The sequence below is a fragment of the Theobroma cacao genome, chromosome 5 (assembly GCF_053813885.1).
Source record: "Theobroma cacao isolate CCN51 chromosome 5, ASM5381388v1, whole genome shotgun sequence".
NCBI classification, from domain to species: Eukaryota; Viridiplantae; Streptophyta; class Magnoliopsida; order Malvales; family Malvaceae; genus Theobroma; species Theobroma cacao.
In genome coordinates, this window is record NC_142643.1 from 5,547,364 (window position 1) to 5,571,258 (window position 23,895).

Consider the following 23,895-nt stretch of genomic DNA (forward strand, 5'->3'; position numbering starts at 1 on the left):
TATATAATAGAGTTATCATAAGCCTCAATGGGTGGGTGGGTTGAAAGGGAGGCGTCAAGGAAAAAGAACGGGAGGCGTCGAGGAGAAGGAACGAGATGCATCGACTGAAGGAATCAACTAGCCCAAAGGTTGGGTAAAATGGGCAGATGGTTGGAGGGCCTGGGTCAGATGGGCAGAGGGGCAGAGAGGTTGTGTGATAGGGCAGGGAGATGAAGGATGGGGGGACAAAGAGATGAGGGAGAGGAAAGATGGTTAAGAGAAATAAGGGAAAAAAGGCATTCGATAATCTTAATTGAACAGACTGACTAATTTACTAACGAAATTTTCTATCAGTAAATTTTTTAAAACTACTAATGGATACTTCATCAATAAATCTATCAATTAACTTCTTACCTTTTTAAATATACTTATCGATTGAATTTCGTTGAAAATTCGAGTCAAAAATGAGATCGGCAATATGACTACATTCTCGATAATCAAATTTGTTAGTAAATTGGTCGGTAGATTTCATTGGCAAAGTCATTACTGAAGAAACAATTTTGTTGGTAAACTTCGTACCATCTTTTGAACTTTTGCGCAATCGTTTTACCAATGGACTACCGACAGAATATTTTTCAATGTAAATTCTATTGGTAATCCATTAGAAGTTTGGCACTTTGATTTTGTTGGTATTTCTCGACAATCTATTGGTAATTGCTGATGGAAAGCTCTATTTTTTTTGTAGTGGATTCAATCCAATTTTGAGAAACTTAGTCTTAATGTGGTAGATCAAGAAGATGATGAAATTAGACACTGACTATGTCTCTCCATAGAAAACCTCTCAGAAGAATTGGTGGAGAACAAGGTAGCCCTTGATTTTAGGATTTTTTAGGGTCAAGAGAAGCAACGACGTGAGGTGGCTACTTGTTAGATAAACATTGATGGTGGCAGAACAATTGATTACCCAAATGATGGGAAAATATCTATTGACTTGATCAACCTCCAAGATGGCACATCGGTTTACACAAGACCAAGATTAGTGCCACTAGAAGAAAAAGCCAATAAAGGATGAGGTAAAATGCTAAGAGTAGTTGTAAAAAGCCTAAAATACTGGTTGAGCTTGAGTTTAATGGCAACATAGCTAGGAGAAATGTTATCATTCTAAAAAAAAGTAGAAGATACTCTCATGGTGGGCTCTAATGTAGGGGTTGAATTTGATCATAGCGAAAATGAGATGATAAGGATGTTTCTCACTTAAAAGGGAAAAGTTCAAGGTCATATCCTTGTCTAACTCCCTCAGGTGCATTCTCACCTTGGCATCTTATATGTAGTGATTTGTTATGACTGTTTGTGGAAGGTGTCTTTACTATGATTTCTATTTCTTCGAATGTCAAAGGCTTCAGTAGGCTTGAAAAGGTTCGCGCGGTGCAAAATCTTTCCCATAAGTACAAACCTCATTTATTATAACTTTAGGAAATTAAATTGTAGGGCCCAAGCAATAGAGTCATTGAGAAACTTTGGGGTAAAGGTGGCTATTGTTGACAAGTAGTCGATTCAATTGAAGCTTTTGGAGGTCTTATATCTTGCTAGAGTGAGGATTTTTTTTTGTGACTGATAGTATAATCACAAACAAGAGGTACATTTTTTAATTAGGAAGTTGAAATTGAGTAATGTGGTGTGTGAGCTTGGCAACATCTATGCCCCTAATGATGAGAAAGATAGACAGGAATTTTGGGAAGAATTGTTGAGTATTCTAAGGTACAAGAATATTGTTTGATGCATAGGTGCTGATTACAATGCCATTAAGACTATTGGGGAAAAAACTAGATGTGTTACTATTTATAGCTCAACATCTCAATTAAGTAACTTCATTCAAGAATTTGGCCTCATTGTCTTTCCACTAATGGGAGGAAAGTTTACATGGTGCAACTTTAGGGAGCGTGTTACTTGTAATAGGCTAGATCACTTTTTGGTGGCTATGGAGATTGCCGAAAACTTCCCCAACTTGTGCGAAAATTGTCTCCCATGCTCTATCTCAGACCATAATCCAATCATGTTTTGTTCTGATGAATATGATTAGGGACTTAAGCCCTTTACATTTTTTAATCATTGGTTGGAAAAAGTGAGTTTTAGGTCTAAAACTGAAGCATGGCAAGATACAAAAATGTACGCATAAAAAGATGATTATATGGCATCACTTAAAAGGTACCAAGTAGAAAATAAGCAAATGGTAGTAGGGAACAATTGGCAATGTTGGTGATAAAATCCATAAGTTGGAACTTGATATCCAGAACCTGATTGACAAGATTCAATGGGCAGATCACAACAATGAAAAATGCAGACTCTTAACTAAAATGAAATGTGATTTATGGAAGCTTTATAGACTAAAGGACTGCATTTGGCAACAAAAAGCAAGAGTAAAATGGTTCTTCGTTGGGGACAAGGACATTCACTAATTCCACAACATTACTTCAGCCAGGGGTAGGGTGAATCATATCAACAAGATCTTTAGTTGAGATCAAGAGCTTTCGGAGTCAAGTATTGTTAAAGAAGCTGTGGGACAACATTTTGAGAGTGTATACAAATGTAAGTCAGTGTTGAGACTTAGGAAACTTAATTGTGGATTAATGATGCTTAAAGATCAATCAGCTAAATTTCTTGAGGAACGATTCACTGAAGAAGAAGGCTAAAAGGCTATTGATAGTTATGATGGAAATAAAGCTCACGGGTCAGACGATTTTAATTTCAACTTCATAAAAAATTAGTGGGAAGTTATTAAGGATGACATCATGCAATTAGTGAATGATTTTTATGACACCGATGTCATGGCAAAAGAGTTGAATACCTCATTCATTACCTTAGTGCCCAAAAAGGAGAATCATGCCACTCTCAATGACTACTGACCCATTAGCTTAGTTAGTTGCCTTTATAAAGTTATTGCTAAGTTGCTTGCAAGCAGATTGAGATTTGTAATTGAAAAAGTTGTTGGTGTTAATTAGTTTGCATTTATTAATGGCCGATAGCTTTTTTATTGTGTTTTTATCACCAACAAAATTGTTGACACTGTGAAAAAGAATATAAGAGGTGGACTTACTCTTAAAGTTGATTTTGAGAAAGCTTTTTGATAGTGTAGCATGGGAGTTCTTAGATTTTGTTCTAGATAAAATGGGCTTTTGATGCAAATGGGGTATATCGATCCGGGCTTGCATAACCACTGCCTGTGTTTCTATTCTCATGAATGGGTCCGTTACTAGAGAAGTCAAGATGGGCAAAGGTCCTAGACAAGGATGCCTTCTTTTCCCCATGTTTTTTAATATTCTTGTTGAAGTTTTTAGCTCAATAATGTGCAAAATGACTAGCAGCTAGCTTGAGAAAAGTGTGGAGGTTATCGGTTCTAGTTTTTATGCTTTACAATTTCAATATATAGATGATACAATAAGTTTCTTTGAACTTGACTCTCTTTCTCTTGTCAACGCTAAAAGAATCTTGAGATGTTTACAGGTTGTATTGAGACTGAATATCAACCTTCAAAAAGGCCATCCTTTTTAGGTTGGAGTTGACTAGAGTGTAGTGAATGGGTGGCCTGACCAAAGTAAATGTCAAGTTGGTAAGTTCCTAACCTTTATCTTGGGATGCCTTTGGGTACGAATCAGATCTCCGTTAGCATATGGCAACTAGTCATCCAGTAGTTTGAAAGCAAGCTTGCCTTATGGAAAACCAAAGCCCTCTTTATAGAGGGTCACATCACATTAGTCAAATCTATTCTCGACAGTCTCTCAGTTTTCTATATGTCGCTATTTCAAAAGTCAAAAAGTTTTTCGAAATGCCATCAACAAGATTCAAAGAATATTTCTTTAGGGTGGTCGAATCTTGCTTGTAGACTCCATCATGTCAATTGGCTTTTAGTGTGTAATTATAACGATTTATGAGGACTTGGGATTGTTAATGTCGACCTCCAAAATAGAGCCCTCCTAAATAAATGGCTGTGGCACTTTAGGAATGAGCCTAATAGTATTTGGAAGAAAGTGGTAAAAGGAAAACTTGGTGATAGACATGGTCAGCTTATGCCAAGACCTGCTCAAGGTACTAGAGCATCTAAGTTATGGAAAAACATAACCAAACCCCTTGTGGTTATGTGCAATTATAACAATTTTGTTTTAGATGGTATTGGAATTTCCTTAGGTAATGGTGAGAGAACAAGCTTCTGGGATAAAGAATGGATTGAGCACCATATCCTTATGCATTCCTTTCCTAGGATTTTTACTTTAGCTAATAAAAAGGAAGGCAAAGTTGCTGATCTTAAGAATCAGTGTGATGGTGAATGGAATTAGCATATTGATTTAAGCCGGAACATTTTTGGTTAGGAAAAGGAACAATGGGGGCAATTCATGGGCTTATCAAGTGGTCAAACCTTAGTTAGAGGATTTAAGGATAAACTCATTTGGAAAGGCCACTTTAGAAAGGACTATACCTCTATATCTTTTTGTAGGGATGTGCTTTATAATAATACTGAACAGAATGGTCATTGGAATCAAGTTTGGATGGGATTGTGAAATCTTCTGTTGGCAACTTATTAAAGGAAGGATAGGAGTTAAAGATTGTTTGGCTAATAAGGGTATAACTAGTGATCCTACAGCCACATGTCCTTTATTTAAGAAGGAAAGGGAGAAGATTAGCCAACTCTTTTTTTTATGTGATTATACATGGCCGATGTGGCAGTGACGGGGTCAGCTTTGGAATGTTGACTGGATATCCTATACTGGCCTGCTCATTTGTTTTCTTTCTTAGTTTGGTTTTAGCTGTTTGTTGGACAATAGCTTAGTATGGAAAATGGCATGGTATGCTATCATTTGGACTATATGGATTTCAAGGAATAATGTTGTTTTCAAAGGGAAACAATTAGTTGACCAAATTTTTGAACTTCTTAAAGTTAAAGTTTCTTGGTGGTACAATGCCAAATGACCTTATGTAAATCTCAATATTGGTGACTTAAATCAATTTCCTAATAAAAGAATTAATCCTAGAGTTAGCAAACAGACTAAGACTCTAGTGTAATGGGTGAAACCTCAAGCTAAGTGGCTTAAGTTCAACACTAATGGGGCTTTCGAGATAACCTTAGAGAATCTGGCATTGGGAGTATTTTAAAGGATGACAATGGTGACTCTCTTATGCTTTTCTTAAAGGCTATTGGAATATCTAACTCCAACAAGGCTGAGATCTTGGCATTAAAAAAGGTTATCCTTCTTTATTCTGCATTAGTGTGGTGTTCTTCCTATGCTTTGCTTATTGAATGCGACTCTAGTAATGTGGTATAGTGGGTTAAAAACCCCTCAACTGTGCCATAGAGGCTAAGGAGGTATGTGATGCAAATATCCAAACTTGTAGAGAGAGTTCAACGTTGGCAAATTCAACATATACTAGTCTTAACAAATGACACAGTGGACAATCTAGCTAAAGCTGTGGTTCAGAGACCCCAGGATTTAATATGGATTAATGTTGAGGTAGTAGGTAAAACGTCATATCCCTTTTTGTGGTGGGATATGACTGGCAGATGGACTCAAACAAGTATAGCCTGTTAGGGCCAAGCAAGCCTCATTCCATTCATTCATTAAACATTCATAATCATGTGTGAAAGCATACATTCAATCATCATACACATACATTATAATCACCTGCATGCAACCATAGGCAACATTAGATAGTTATGGAACTTCTCAACATAAACAATGTAAATGCAATCATCTCATATATCATCAAAGTACCATAATCTTGTGTACAATATCATATAAACATTTATCAACACCCTCGAGTGTCTATGTAGGCTCTCAAGCCACCTTTGCATATTTATCCATAACATTCATAAAGTAAAATGCCAAACATTAGCTACATCATCATAAATGTCACGACCTGGAACCTTCCTCAGGCCCATGACAATCGCCGCGACGTCCCGATTGACACTAATTATCCGAAATGCCAACCGGAACCCCGCAAGGCTTACATATCAGTTTCTTTCCTTTCCTGTGAGCAATCATTGTTAAATATTGAGTTTTCAGAGAATATTTACTATTTTAGATCAAAAACAATCAAAATAAAATTTTCGCCACACAGGGGTATTTTGGTCATTTTTTTCTCAAAAATTTCAAAACTGGCTAAAACGTAATATACAAGTACAAAATACATAATTCATATTCAAAATGAGTTTAAAAGTCAAAAATCTTCATTTAAAACGAAATTACGGTTATTTGAATATAATAAGAAAATAAAAGAAATATTAAGGGAAATATTCTATTTTCTTATAAAACAATATTTATAGAGTTATACGTGAATAATTTTTATAGCGTAAAAGCTAAATAAATTTATACATACTGAAATACAGTAAGCCAAAATATTTAATTTAATTTACAATAACAAGAAGGCCCCCGAATAAACAAAAGTAAAGAGGACTGTGAACCTACGATTTGGAAAATACAGATCCAATGGTAGTCCTTGATGAGATCAGCTATCTACAGTCTATACTGAACCTGAAATTGGTGGAAATGAGTTGGGTGAGATTTTGCAATCCCAATGAGTAAACAGACATTATCATAAATATCTAAAGGCGAGTAAAATGGAGGCAAGTTTAAACAACAAATTTTAACCAATTTCATAATGTTTTCAATTTGTTTCTTAAACCATAAAATATTTGTAATTTACCAAAACAGTTGTTAAGGCTTATGTCTTTTATTAAAACAAGGCTCAAGCCAAAACTAATCCTCGGGGATACCTTGGCCGAGGCATCTAACCGAGTCCGCCAAGGGTGTTAAAATATTCACATGTGAAACACATTTTTATTTTTAAAAACCAGTCGTTCCTTGGCGTTGGCCGAGTTACACATTCACGTGGAGGTTCGACGTGAAGTGAGCTCTAATACTACCCCAGGAGTTACCCTCCTCGCCTCTACAACCGGAGTAACTATATAACTGGGTTTATCGTGCCCCTCTAATAGGCAGTTCACGGAAACCCGTCACTGCAGTGACTAACCCACCAATTTTAATAAAATTTCGACAGTATAACGTGGCTTTTATTTATTTATCCAGCTTGCATAGTAAAACAACTTACATAAATTTCCCAATGCATTCACAAAATATAGCCACATATACTCATTTCTCATAAGCCATTCCTAGGAAAATATATATTTTTCAAGTCAATTTGTAGCCTCCAATTACTCAATTTCATAATCAATACAATATATTTTTATTTGTCACATTTATTCTTAAAACATCAAAAATCCCGTTTTAATCTCGTTCTCATTTCATAAAATACATAAAAGGCATTTAAAATAAACTCTAGATAATTTACAATAATAATAAGTTTACTCACCGTTTGTACAAACTAAAAGCTTTCTAAGCGCCCCGATCACTACTTGTCGGGTACGACTTCTTTGCCTTTTCCGGAAGGCTCTCCTCCTAGACACATTACAAAAATTTACACAATTCATCACATTGATGCTAAATCACTATATAATTAACTTAAATCCTATACTAATGCATGGTATGAAATGTAATAGCCTAAAACGGCTTAAATACGGTATTAACCTATTTTTGGCACTTTGCCCGATAAATTGCTAACGCGCTCCATTTTAGCTCTAAATCATCCCATTCTCTCTCCAACATTTCTAACCATTAAATATCAGCCAATAACCTTCTAAAAACAACAAAATCAGCTCACTCCCTTCCTTGGAAAATTCGGCCAAAAATGGGACATTAAGTCGGTTAATTTTCTACTTTGTTTTTCTATCACGTTTAATCGTTTTTCATCATTTTCTCTTCATTTTCCTTAGAATAAAATCAATTCATCATCATTGTACAGCATTGAGCATCCAGCCAAGAGTGGGTATTGTGAAAATTTACTGATTTCTTGCCCAATTTAATTTCTAAACACATTTAACTAACTAAAACTATCAATTTAACTAAAAATCAAAACCTAAAAATTTCAATTTCTCTCTCCTAGAATTTCGTCCAGCCCTTGATATCACTTTTTGATCTCTCTCCTCAAGCATGCTAAATGGAAATAAAGGCATAGGAAAGGTAAAAATCAAGCTAAAATCGAAAAATCTTACCGTTAGACGCGTAAACGGTCGAAAACCGCGAATTTCCCTTTGAATTTTCTTGTTTCTCTTTGGTTTTTCTTTTTTTCTTCCTTTCCTCTCTATTTCCTCTCTTGTTCTTCCTTATGGCCGGCCAGCACTCAAAATTTGGGTTTAAATGGCTGACTTTTCATTAAAATAATATTATTTCATTAAAAAATGCCATGTGTCACTTTCCCATTGGCCCATTTTTAAAATTTCATCCATTTGTTTCCAAATTTTCACCATACACTTGTCCCACATATCCATAGCTTAGATAAAATTCTCAGACTTATCCAAAGTCTCGGTGGAGTAATTTTTTGAAATTTACACTTTTGCCCCCGTAAAAGTCAAAAATTACATTTTTACCCCAAAAATTGAAAAATTGCCCATAGACATATTTTTCATCCCTTATACTCATACCATTCTCCAATTTGTCAAATTTGATCTAAATTCTCTCAAAATCTCAAATTTTGTCTGTGGGTGGCAAAATTATGATTTTGCCCCTACACTCAAAAAATCACCAGAATTAAACTTTTTCACTTCCTATCATTAAATTATACTCCAAATAGTTAATCTTGGTCAAAAATTTCACTCCATGATCAAATTATTATCTTAGGTGGCAAAATGACGATTTTACCCTTGAACATCAAAATTTCCAATTTTACCCCAAATGAACCCTCGAACTCCGAACAATCATTTTTTTCATTCCTGGACTATAAAATATTAAATTTCATCCTACAATTCCTATTTGAACTAGTTCGAGGTTAAATCAACTCAAGTGTACCGTTAGGTACGATATCGGGTTTCGTCTTTTCTTATGTGCTTTCCTAGCATAATAACATGCTACTCAGTGCATGTATGTCATGACATGTATTTATAGGGTTGGGTTTTACAATAAACATGTTCATTATCCATAAACATAAACACAAATATTGACTAACTCGTCAATGGAACATAACCGACCCTCTTGAAGTCAAGTGGCTGTTAGACACCCACCAAAGGAAAGAGATCGAAAACTTTTATCCGTGACTTGAGTAGTAAACTAATCACTGATCTGCAAAGCAAAAATAGGAAAAATAACGTATGAGTCATAAAGACTCCGTCAATGGATACGGGGAAGTGGACAAGCCAAAGAGGGATAGTTTTTTGTAACCATGCACTTGTAATCTCATGCCATTCATAAGCATCTTAACATTTCCATATAGTTCATGAATCATGATATTTCATCATATTTTAAATAACATTGCATGGAAAACAAGTGTATAAAAGTCTTGGAAAATCATTTGCTTTTGAAAAGCCTTGGAACACACATAAAAACTCATGTTTGTCAAGAATCTATCAATAGATAAGGGGAATCTATCGATAGATTATCTATCAATAGATGGAACATAGAATGCTTCTTGTAGCATTCTTCCTTCTATCTATTGATAAATGGCTTTCAAGTATTGACAGATTAGTCTTGTAACACACTTTTTTGAGTAAAATCTTGCACATAATCATTTCATAAGTCTTTCTATCTCATTAGACTATTGCCTACACTAAGGTTCTGTTTAACCAAGCCAACATCACAACAATCCAATGTGAGCAATATCATCAATAATCATTTATTCACAGTCTAAACATTCAAACAAGAAACATATCAATAAGACTCGTTCAATCATAACTTAGACTCATTAACCTCATTCATCACAACATTTGTAACTATGAATGGGTCCGCCCCATTCCGGCAAATAGTGGTACGAACCTCATATACAACTCATGACATACATGTCATAATCTCATGAATGGAATTCAAGCACCCATCAAACCTTACAGGCTACATCATGCATAGCATTGTACATCATATCATTCATCTTAACATTAAATGCATCTTGATGCACCCACACTAGCTCATAAGGCGAAGTGTTCGAATGAGATTGAATAAAATCATTGAAAGGGCTTGTCCTCCCTTGTTCAAAACTAGTACTTAGTAGGATATTTACATACATAGTAGATTCATAAACACTTTGAAAATATTTGCATTCAATCATCTAAAAGAGATATAGTTTCAAATCAAATTTAAAAACCACTTGCATTTAAATCCTTTGAAATCATTGATTCAAAGCCAATTGAAAATCCCTTGTATTCAATCTTTTGAATGACATCATCAAAAAATGCTTCATCATGTATCCATTCACCTAATTGGAGACTCAACCTCTAGCTCCAATCAAAACCCTTCTTCGGTAATTTCCTCAAAGTTTTCAATCGTTCCTAAAATTCAACAATCATTACAATCAATTACTTAGACTTATAATCTCATAATACCCATTCCAAGTACTTTCAAAACTAATCAAATTCAACTAAAACTAATTTTCTAGCATAAATCCACTACTACATTAACTAAATAATGCTTAGAAACCCATAAATCCTTCATCTTTACCTTAGGAGAGCTTTGATGCTTAGAAAATCACAAAAACTTGAGCTTCAAAAATCCACAGAATAATCTTGACAACAAAACCATCTTTTTAGAATCTAAAAATCAAGATTTAAAGATTTCAAAGTTGAAAAATGTCATAATTTTCAAAAATAGTGTTTTGGGTTAAAAATGGGTTTGAAAAGGCTTATGGTTGAGAAAATAACTTGCAAAAATAGCTGAAGATTGCTAACCCTCATAATATGTGACCTATTTATAGTTTGGAGTGTGAAAATACCATTTTATCTATTTTATTTTTCTGAAAACGACTTCATCTATCGATAGATCGGGGTCACCTATTGATTAATGGGCTTCAGAGTTCTTTTAAAAGGCTCTCGGATTGCCATCTATCAATAGATGTGGCTCATCTATCAATAGACAGACCTGTCTATCAATAGATGATGAACATTTATTGATAGATTTTCTTCTATTTTCTTAAAAACTTTTTTGAGTTTGTATCTATGGATAGATGAAGAACATCTATCCACATATAGACTCCATAAAGCAAAAATAAACTCAAAACTTTGTCCATTTGGACTCCATTTTATATTAAATCTTTGTAAATCATCTTTATGCATAAAAATATGAATTTTTTTAACTTTAAAACTTATTTTTTAAATGTTTAAAACATAAAACATGCATATTCACCTAAAATTTTCTTAACTTATCCTCTTACTTAAGATGAGATTTTACATAATAGTCGGCATCATATCCCTGCAATTACGTCTGGTATTTTCGACTGTTAAGGAGTGATTGTCATTATGTCTACTGTTCGCTGTTGGGGGTGTACATATTTTTGTTTCGATTAATGCCGGCACCTTTTGGTCTGTATATTTTGTGTTTCCAGGACTCATGGTGGGCAGTAAATTTTATGGGTCCTGATTGTGTATATTGTCTTTCGTTGCGGTTTGTGGCAGCCCCCACGCACAGGCAATGGCCTTTTTTTGCTGTCACAATGCCTGTTTTTGTACTACCATATTAATTCAATGAGCTTTTCAAAAATAAAAATAAATAATAATAAATGATGCTTTAAAAAAAAAAAAAAAAAGGAATTCTCTAGTCAAGACAATAACAAAAATAATAATCAAATAACGGAAACAAGAAAATTGCAAACATAGCTAACCACTTTGCGGGGTTTATAATGATGGGGAATGTGAAGGTGAAGGCTGAAAATGTTCATCTCCATCACACCGCCATACATGTCGCCTGTCGGCCACTTTTAATGGTAGGTGCTAGCTCCATTGTATGAAAATGTGTGGAAATGATAAATTATAAGCAGTCAAGATCATCCAATTTTAATAGAGATGATATATATTCAGGGTGACGTTGTTGGGATTTACTTTTTGTCACTCTCATTGAGTCAAGTCCATCAACAATTTGTCAAACAACTTGTCATTAACAACTCACAGAGTGAATATCACCAATTATGCACGTGTTAACTTGATTGGTCTCTTTACCAAACAAAATAAATAAGTAAATAAATAAAACTTGATTGATGTAAAACAAATACTGCTAAAAGGAATGCTCCATAGGGGGGATGGAATCTCAAAATGTCTGCACTACTTGTATTTTTAAGATGCTTTCAAACCTAGCAGAGAAAGAATCCAAAGATCTAAAGATAATAAGTTCGTGCAGGTGTTTAGGAAGGATCTTATGTACCTTTTTTAAGATTATTCTGTAGACACTATAAAAATTATAATAAAATTTTATTAAAAAAATTATAAACAAAAAATAAATGAAAATAACAAAAAAATAATAAAGAAAAAAATGAAAAAAAAAAGAGAAGTACGACTGGCAAGGTGCGGACACACCCTGCCAGGAGCCACCCTCACCCTGCCAGACGTGAAAAATTCGCGTCTGGCAGAGTAGTGGAGCTTGCCCCTTTAACCCAGTATAAAGGGGGCACTGTAGCACTCATCCGAGGGGAACGGAGGGGGGTAAAAAATCAAAGAGCAAACAATCAAAAAACCTAGGAATCCTTAGCGGCCAAAAAATCACAGAGAATCAAAAACCCTAACTTTCTAGCAACCAAAAATACCAAGCCACAACAAATACTATATATTCACTAGCAACCAAGAATATCCACAACCAAAAAAATATAAAACAAGGGAGATTTTGAGGTTTGGGTTTTGTTATCGCCGGTCAAAGAGGGAGAGTTTGGGGTCTTTGTGATGCCGGTGGGGTGTTTAAGCTTTGGGGTCGTGTCGCCGCTGGTTAGGAGGCCTGGGTTCTAGTGCCGCTAGAGAGAGAACTGGTGGGAAGCCGACGCTGAAGGGAGAGAAAGAAAGGGAGACCGATCGGCTGCCAGAGAGAGAGAGAGAGTGAAAAAGGGAGGATCGATCGGACCAAGGGAGACCGGTCAACTGCCAGAGAAAGAGAGAGAGTGAGAGAAGGAGGACCAATTAGGCCAAGGGAAACCGGTCGGCGGCCAAAGAGAGAGAGAGAGTAAAAGAGGGAGGATCGATCGGGTCAAGAGAGATCGATCGGCGGCCAGAGAAAGAAGGAGAGTTAGATCCGGCCATCAGGGTCCCTGCGCCGGCGACGGCAGGAAGCTTCACTAACCGCCGACGGTCGGTGAAAAAAGATTAGTGTGAGAGAGAAAAGTGAGATTTTTAAAAAGAGAGGAGAAAATCCGGCAGGTAGAGAGAGAAACAAAAAAAGGAAAATGGGGAGAGAGGAAAGAAAAGAAGGATTTTATAGTTAGGGTTAGAGTGAAACGACGCCGTTTTGGGCATTTGGGGGCTGCTGGACTAGGGACCAAACGTTGGGCTTTGAGAAGTAGACTAGTTGGGTCAGGCCGATCGTGTTGGACTATTGTTAACCCACTGAAGGTATACACTTATTTTTTGTTTTGATTTTGTGGTTGTGTTTGGCAATGGAAATTAAAAAAAATAAATATTAGAAAATAAATTTAAAAAAAATAGATGAGAATAAAATAGGATGTTTAATGATACAAAAAAAATGAATGATGAATGGATGAATGAATGATGATAAAAAAATGAGATTAGATAAAAAAATATAAGAGTATATATATTTGATTATATAATAAATAATAATAATATCTGGTGAAATAGTTATTTAACTATAAAAATAGGTCCAAGCATAAAATATATACAGAAATAAATAAACATTTAATTATTAAAAAAGATTAATAGATTCACTTAAGTAGTAAGTATAGGAAAAGTAAACATTGAATGGTAGAAATAGATTTATTTAGATTAATAATATATGCACATATTTGGATTTAGAATATTGTTTAGAAAAAATATAAGTGTGAGAAAGGATGAAATGTGGAATATATTTATAAGATACATAGTTATGGCAATGTATATAGAAACCATAGGAATGAGAATAAATTAGGAAGAATTGGAATTAAAATGTAATGAAACAAAAATATTAAAATATTAAAAAAAGGAGGCTTTATATAAAATGGAGAGGGATATAGATGAAGAGAGAATGAAATTAGGATAAGATAAAGAATTATCAACAAAATTGTTTAATTTAGTACCGATGATGGGATGATTGGTCAGGACGCGAGAAGTCGCAATCTCGAGCCAATTTTTCCTAGGTTCAAAATTTGAATTAAGGCTCCACCAGTACGATGGGAGGGCCTCGATTTCGAGATCCCGAAAGTTTTTATAAAAATAAAAAAATTAACAACACAAAATCATCAAAAAAATAATAAATAAACAAATAATAGATAAAAAGGAAAAAAATGAAAAATAAATAAAATAAAACAATAATGATAATAATTCAGATATGTACATAATAAATTTGTGAAAAGGTAATATCCATGACATTAAATCAATAGACAAATAATAAAAACTATTAATGAGGAAAACCCAAAACACTAAATGATTTAAAATCAGGTATTAAATATCTAATGGTATAAGGTATAGATTAATAAATATTATGTAAAAATGATAAGATAAGAAATATCAATGAATATATAGGAGTAACTTAGAATAAAAAATGTAAAGTATGAAAAAATAATAATTAGAAATAAAATAAAATAAAAATAATAATTAAATAATAATAAATAAAAAAATAGACAACTGCATTAGCATAGCATATATATATATTGCATCATGCATATCATTGCATATAAATATTTCTGTTTTCGAGTTTAAGCCCCGATGATGGGATCTCCCAAAGATCTTACGAAGGCGGGTATTTCTCGAAAAGTTTCCTAGGTGAAAAGATGTCCTGGGGTCCCACCAGTATGATGGGAGGGCTCGAGAAACATCTTTAATAAAAGGCTTTTGCCCGAATTAGGTCCATTATGTATGAAAATATTATTTTAAAAGAAAACGTAAGATGACCCTGATGACAGGATTTTTTCATCGAATTTGTGAAGGCTAATTTCTCGAATGACTCCCTAGGTTAGAGAATACCCTGGATCCCATTAGTATGATGGCCGGATCCGAGAGAATATCCTCGATAAAAGGTTATTTGTCCAACATTTTTATCTCACGACATGCATTTCACCTTTCCTCACGTTTGCATTCCTTTTTAAGTTAAATAGGAGATAAAATAAAAGAATAATAACTAAGGAAATATAGTGAACTTAAAAATTAAAGCCTAATAGAATAATCTAAAAAATGGTACCGTTCATGGAACGGGCGTCCCGGGAGTGCTAATCCTTCCCCGGGCGTAACCGTACTCCCGAACTTAGATCTAGAAAAACGTAGACCAGTTTAAGGTTCTTGCTGGTGGGTTTAAAATTAATTTAAAGCTTCATCGATTAGAATCGAGTCAATAGGTGGCCAATCACACATAATAAAAAAAATTGGTAGCGACTCCTAGTTTTTAGAGTTTTCACTCGCGTCTGGCGGTCGGATTCTCAGACCCGCACGTTACGACAATTCAATGAAAATAAATCAACTATTTAAGATTACTGATTATCCAATTCATTTGGAGTTATAGCTAGAAATGCCGTTTACATATAACTATTATACATATATATAGCCACAAACAACTTAAAGTTTTGAATCCGAAAAGTCCTTAAAAGGTTAATATGATTTTTACAGTTATTGCATTATTTCACTTCCATTTCTTTTAGTTAATATGGAGACATTTCGATGTTCAGTAAAAATTCATGTTGCTTTCTAGAAAGAGTACAAAACATTAATTCTTGGACTATAGAAGCTACATTGCTTAATTTTCTTTCTATGAAATTTTTCTTTTATGTAGATCAACATGAATCACGTAAATACTGAAACATGAATGAGATAAGCTGAGTTGAGTGTTAAAAAATTGGTTTAGTAGAGAGTAATCTCCATATTACTTTAAAAAGATTATTTTGCCAAAAAATAGATATATTTGATAACTTTTGACCTTTCAAAGGTATTTAATTAAGTGACATTTTTAAGCCTAATTATTTTGATGTAGGAAAGAGATAAAAGGAGCATAACATAACTAATATAAATGAAAAAAAAAATTAAGCATAAAGACAATCTTCCTTTTTTTTTTTAATTTTGAGGCTGCCCAAGGGAGCATGACATTAGAATGAGGCAATCATTCACGAGTCTACCTGCTTCTTGCATTCTCAATGTTATAATCAGCTCTTTTAACCTTTTAAACGTTTCTATCAAACATCCCTGTCAACAACAATACCACGACAAAGTCAGACATCGATGAAGACATTATATCATAGCACAGATGAATCGTAACTGCCGGCTATTGTACCGGGAATGAAGTACAATAGGGAAGATTAAACTTTGGGATAAGTACTCCAGGACTCCGAAGTCTGATCTTAGATGAGATGCATGCTCGATCATTGCCCCATGAGTCAGTTCGGTCTCTTCCTGCAAATAACACTTTGTTCGATTTTCTTTCAATGCATGTCTCCTATATATAGTAAAATTGTATATGCAAGTCAAAAAGTTCGAAAATTTAACTCAATAATTGAGTATGATCCGTTGCTCAAAAGACAGAATTCAAATTCTCTTTTCTCTTAAATAAAAGTAAATGCATATTAAACGCAGTCACCTTTTATCAACCAAAAGAGAAATTTTCAAATAGAAACCATATCAAGTCCTACCCCTATATATTTATAATATATAATCTTTAGTTATTTTCATCATCTATCTCTCTTCTATTATTTTGTTTATATATACATACATGAAAAATATGTTGAGCAAAAAATATATATATGAAAAATATAAACAAAAGCTAGAATTCAAACTTTGAACCTTAATCTTTTCAAAGAGAATAAATGTCGAATCAAATCTGCATCATATCTCTTTTATTATATTATTTCATCTCACATTGCTTACAAATGTGATTAATGAAATTCATATAAAACACATTTGCAATTATACGTTATTATTCCAAACTTGTCCCACAAAAAACAAGGATATTTGATAAGTACATACACTTCAATTTCTATAAATTAATACTCTTAAGATCATGAATATTTATTAATTAATCGATATATTATTTAATTGATAAATTAATAATTTATTAATTTATACATCAATTAATCTTTCTTATACTTAATTGATGTATAAATTAGTCATTTGGCATCACCCTTGGTACTGGAGCCTATCTTACACAAAGATGTACTCAAAGCAATAATCATATTATATAATTTTATCTTGCAATACGAGAACACTACAACAGAGCTTATTAGTGCACTAAGAAAAGTTAGATATTAGGTCCAAAGAGACATCAATTCAAAAAAAACAAGTAACATTAGAGTCATATTTAACAAATGCCTCCTAATGAGTCATATATATATATATCTATATATATATAATTTTGATATATTAAGAGATTATTAATTTATATATCAAATGAGACATATATGTTTTTTTTAAAAAAGACTTATCTTATAAATTTAACGAATTATTAATTAACCACATTAGTCTTAAGTTAAAACTGATAAAAAAATTTATTTAATCGAGATTATTAATTTATCGAGTATTAATTTATAGAAATTATACTTTATATACATACATATATATATATATATATATATATATATGTACATTTTGGCGGTTGCATTACAGTCAAGAACCAAGTTCTTAGCAAAAAATTTAGAAGAAGCGATCTACTTTAGAAAAGAAGAGTGACATTCCAAGTTCATTTTGGCTTTTGTCCTTGTTCTCAAATTCCATATATATATATATATATATACACATATATATGGGTACCAGTACGAGCTGAACAGAATCACATGGATGAAGGATGGGCATCGCTGATCAACTTTTTGTTTTGCAGTGCGGTTCACATGGTGCATGTCAAAATACATTTTTCTTTTTTGTTTCTAAGGAGAACACATTTTCAACGTGCATTTAGCAATGTATATTGGCATCCTGCTACACTCTTATCTGTAATTCAGTTGGATATATCTGGCGGTACTAGCCAAGGCTAGGTAAGAAGAAAAAGAGAATTGGGTGCGAGGCCTAAATCGCTGGCTGTCAATTTATCTCCACGTTGTTTTGTCGAAGGCAAAATCATATCTACAACCACTCAACCGAATACCGATTTGAACAGGTTTTTCACATCGGCAAAAGATGCTTTCCTATCCCACAAAAAAACTTTTCAACTATTATGCAAATATTTTCTTTCCAAAGAAGAGAAGTAAAAGGAATTTCTATATCCACTAGCCACATTCATGTATTATGCAAAAGGCGTTGCCTTTGATTAACATATTTAATATTTGATAAAGGAGATTCAAAAATAAGATACCCAATCAACTTAAGATTTTCAACTGATTAAGGAGGTGATCTTATAAAAACAATACAATAAACATAAGGCAATAAAGTTGAAGGTTGATGCCAATCACTAGATTAGGTGTCGATTCTTCATAGAATCCAAAGGCGTACAAGGCACTAAAGGAAAATGTAAACCCGATGGAAAATCATTTAATGAACTTGGAGTTTACTGTCATCAATTGCGTGATATCGTGAAGTGTCCATGCAAAATCTTCATCAAAGCCATTGGCAGCCCTGCTAATAGTAAGGGTGCGCAACGAAAGGATGATGCTAGTAGATATATTGTATTTTTTTTTTCCATTTGTGCTCTAAATATAGTTGTAAGATTTTTCATTTTTAAATTTAATTGATTGTAATAAAAATAATACAATTTGTAATTTTGTTTTTATTAATAAAAAATATTTTTCTACATATTTTGCAATATTTAAAATTAATTTTTATTTGTATTTCTTAATTTTTAAATATTAACTACTTATACTGTCAAACCCTGTTCTATAAAATAATTACGATGTCATTTACATGCTCAATAGAATGGTCACATATTTAGGAAGTTTGAGAAATCGTTAAAAGACGATATTGCCCTTAATGGTATCATTAAGTCGATTAAGCCTCGAACTAGTTCATATAGGAATGTTAAGGTGAAATTAAGAGTTTCACAGTTCAGGGATGACTCAAAATGGTAATTCAGAGTTCGAGGATCAATTTGGAGTCAAACCGGAATTTTCACTATCCAATGGCAAAATGGTCATTTGCCACTTGGAGACAAAATGAGAATTGTTAGAAAAGATTTTTTTTAGCCCCATTTGACTTATTGGAGTATGATTTGAAGTTTAGAAGTGAAAAATTTTAATTCTGGTATAATTTGGAGTATATGAGCGAAATGGTAATTTTGCCACCCCGGGGGCAAATCTGTAAATTTTCACCTCCACATTTGTTCATACCAAGGGATTTTATTCATCATGGAAATGGATAAACATGAGAAATGTGTGGTGGAGAATTAAAGAATTAAAAGTTAAATATTTAAAATTTGAACCAATAAGGAAATGACATGTGTCATGTTTTTATTATTTTATTATCTCTTTATAAAAAGGTAAAAAAATCAGCCCATTTCTCCCATAGTGATCAGCCAAACTAGAGGAGAAGAGAAACCAAGGAAGAACAAACCTTAGGTGGGACAAATCAAAGAGAAAGTGTTGGAATTCAAGGATTTGATCAAGCAAAGGTAAAATTTCTTTGATTTTGCTAGTGATTTACCTTACCCATGCATTTTCCCTTAATTTTCATAGTTAAATTACATGTTTTCATGATGAATTCATGGCTGGTCAAAATGGGTATGGAGAGAGAATGATCTTGGATTGGTTTGATTTTTAGGTATGTTAGTGTTTTTAAGTGATTAATGATGTGTAGCATGAAAACAAGTGAAGAAAATCACCAAAGGTTTGGTGCCCATCAATAGCAGAATTCTCTAAGTGAATAAAGAGGAAGAATGGGATGTTATTCTAGGTGATTTGATTAAGAAATAATAGTTTTTGGTGTAGGAATTAATGAATTATGGAGAGAAAATTAAGTAGGAAAAATCACGGAGTCAGTGTACCATTATTGGCCGAATTTCTAGGGGAATATTAGCTGATGATCTTGATGTTTATTTGAGGAATTATGATGAATAATGATGAATTATGAGCCTAGAAAAATAATGAGAATTTTCGGAGCAAAAATAAAAAGTTTTACCCACTAGGGGTATTTTCCTAATTTGCTATCGAGACTGATAAATTGAATCTCATTCACAGTCACTAAGGTAATTTAAGTATAATTGGAGTGTAGAAAGTGAGAAGAATTGATTTAGAGTTAAACTGGAGATAATAGGCCAAATTAGGTCAGCACCGCATTTAAGCTGTAGTCGGATAAGTTGCATGTCATATCATACATATACACCGAGCCTGAATTGATTTTATAATGGTCAAACATTGATGTGGTGAATTATGTATTGTACATTGTGGATAGGTGGTGAGCAAATTACACTAGTAAAAGTACAGAGATTGTGCTTGAAGATTGGGGTTAGAAGTATATCGACTCCTAGAACTGTGAGTGGATAATATATCGTCTTAAATATCTAGAGTAATTATACGTGTTTGATGTTTTTATTGAATGGTGAGTTTGAATTATAAAATATTATGTTTTTCAATTAAAATGTTTTTTAATAAAAATAAAATTTATACTGGTTTTGAAATCAAATATTGTTTTGGGAAAATTGAGTATATGGAGACTGTGTTGAAATTTATGATTTTATATGTTATTGAAATTGGGACTTATGACACTATGGTAGCATGATGGCTAACTTTTTAGGGTTGGCATGAAATATTTGAATAGTTTTGGATTGGTCTCGGTATACTGGATTACATTTTATTCGTCATATTATGCTACTAGAATTTTTATGGGTCTAGTGGTATATTAAACTGTCACTGCAGTGGTGGGGGTTTCTGTAGACTGCCTATGAGAGGGGTACGATAACCCAATTATATACTTACCTCTGGGGGGAGATGTTGGGTGAAGTATCTCTTGAGGTATGATTTGAGTGTACCTCACGTTCGGGCCACCACGTGAGAGTGAGACTCAGCCAACTCCAAGGAACGACTGTGTGTCAGATGTGAAAACATGTTTATGGGTATGGGTCATTGAACAGCCTTGGCGGTCTCAGTGGGATACCTTGACGAAGGTACCCGCGAGAATGATTCTGGCAGGGGCCAAGTTTAAGAAATTCATAAGTCGAAAAATTTTGATGAAAAGAAATTGTTTGGTATAGATTGAAACGAATTTTGTGTTATGAACATTATTGAGATATAACGTTTTTTTATTGTCTCCATCTACTCGACTTTAGATGCTTTTGATGGTAATTGTTTACTCACTGAGATTATGTAATCATAATCTCACCCCTCTTCCTATCCATTTTTCAGGCTCAGGACAATTTGTTGATAGTTGATTAAGACGAGAATTAATATCAGAGTTGCATCCTAGAAAGTAAGGGTTCGTAGCCTTACATTTTCTTAGTCAGTTGGGGGCCCACGTGTCACTGTAAAAGTAATTTTATTCTTCAGTTATTTGATTTAAAGTATGTATGAATATATTTAGCTTTTACACCATGTTTTTGGCGAGTTTCGGTATTTTCAAAGAAAAATGATGAAAATGCCCTTGTGAGCCAGAAAGTAATATTTTATTGTTTTGATTTGGAAATGACTTATGATTTTTTTGAAATGTGAAATTTAATAACTGTCGCTCACTGGGGAGATGCGGAAGCTGATGCTAAGTCTTGCGGGGTTTCGATCGGCATTCGGGGTAATGAGTGCCTATCGGGACGTCGCGACGGTTATCACAGGCTCGATGGGAGTTTCGGGTCGTGACATAGACACTTTACCGATAGTATTAAGGGTAGTATTACCAACGTAATTAGCATTATCATCGATGAAATTAGGCCATTATTGCCGAAACACATCGACAAATCTCGGTTGTGAATTCAATTGGCAAAATGCCAATCAAAATCGAATACAAAAACGTATCAATATCGACCATTCATGCTACCAATAGATTGGATGCTTTGCCAACTGAATGTCCGACAAAATATTTCATCGGCCATTTATTGATGGAATACTTAGGTATTGATGAAATGAGCTTTACCGACTACAATGTTGTCGACTAAATACCAATAGAATTTTTTGTCAGTGAATTATGTTACTGATGGAATTTTGTTCTTCATTGACAAAAAATTTCGTCTATAAAATCATTAAATTTGGTAGTGGTTGTCTTACGTGGAGATTGTTATACTTTGATATTACCTTAAGTGGTCTTCGCCAAAGATGTGCAATGGGCTATACATTGGGTATAGCATGAAACACATGAAGATAAATAAATGATACATAAAAGATATATCACCCTGAGTGATTATAAAGGAGATATCCCATTGCTTTTTTGTATGTTTTAACTCAGGCAAATCCTTGACCAAGATAGTATAATATTCAAAAAAAGAGTTTTTTTTTTTTAATTTCATTAAGGAGTTAAAAACAAATTCAAGAGGTAAAATGATAAAAGATAATTACAAAGTAGACATTGAACCATGCTCTATGCATGATGGATATATTGGATGATGAAGGATTAAATTACACTGATAAACTAACACTAAAGGGTTGAGTTAAACCTCTTTGACACTTATGAACATTTGAGTAGTCATGACATTTTAATAGATGTCAATCTTGACTTATAAATATAAACTAATCAATCTGGAAATTGATGATAGATGCAAATGTGTTTAATTCATCGAATCCGAATTTATACGAGATTATACTTCATATTTATTGTTAACATGTTAGGAATCTAATGGGTCACACACATTTAAAAGATGTCAATTTAATAATGTGAAAATCGAGGATTAAGTTGGACTTAACTGAAAGAAGTTGTGAACTCTAAGGACTTAATTGAATGTGTTCAACTAAGTTGGGGAAATATTTGTATTTAATATAAAATTTATATTAACTTAATCGTTTCTATATAATCTATGTCATGTTTCCGTAAAAGGGTGTGTGGGTGTGACAATAGTTAAAAAGATAAGAAAAGAGAGAGAAAGGTTTGGCCAAAAAAGCTAAAAACCCTAAAATTGTTTCACCTCCCTCTTCCTTGTCTTGCCACTTGATTTTCCCTCCTCCTACTCCTCCTTGACTTTTCATCTTCCATTGAATGAAGAATGATAAACCAACATCTCTTATACCTAGTTAGGACTAACATTGGCGGCATGCAAACCCCATAACCACCTTTGATGTTTTTCTAGATGGCATCTTGTGTGGACGACATTGTACATTGCACACTTACAGAGATTAAGATTTCTAACAACCAAAACTTAATGGGAGGTTCTTTAAAGAACAAATTTTTGTGGGGCTCTTTATTTAGACATCAAAGCAACAAAGGTAAAACAAACTCTACCAAATAGCTAGGATTAAATCTAAAGTAAAATACATTGACCTTCTCAACTTTTCGCCTTAATTACACATGAGCCCATTAGTTTTCAAAATGAATACTCCTTCTCAAACGTGTAAATAGCGTTAATGCCTAAATGTGAAATATCTAAAATATATTTCTTTTTTTTCCACTCTTTTCCTTTATCTCAAGCCGGCCAACAGTGCTTCTTGACACTAACTGACCACTCGAATCTCCTTGGGCTCCCTTAGGGTGCAGCACCATCGACCATGAGTGGCCGATGGAATTTTTTTTTTTTTTGAAAAAGAGAAAAAAATTAAATGAAAAATTATAATTTATATAGTAGTAATTTTTAAAATTAATGAAGAGCAAAATTATCCTAAAATTTTGCCACATCATCAAACTAACAGAAATATTGAAGATTGACTAATGATAGGACTTATGTGTCCAGCGAAAATATTTTTTTGGGACGAAGTGCTCATTTTGAAAACTAATTGACTCACGTGTAATTATAGTCAAAAGTCCAAGGAGTTAGTATGTTTTACCCTTAAATCGATATTAAACAACCAAAGATGATCTTGCAATAACCTAACTTGCTTATTTAAAACTAAAATTTTTAAGCATGATATATCACCATGTTAACTATACTTTGTAAATATTTGAGATTAATGAAAGTT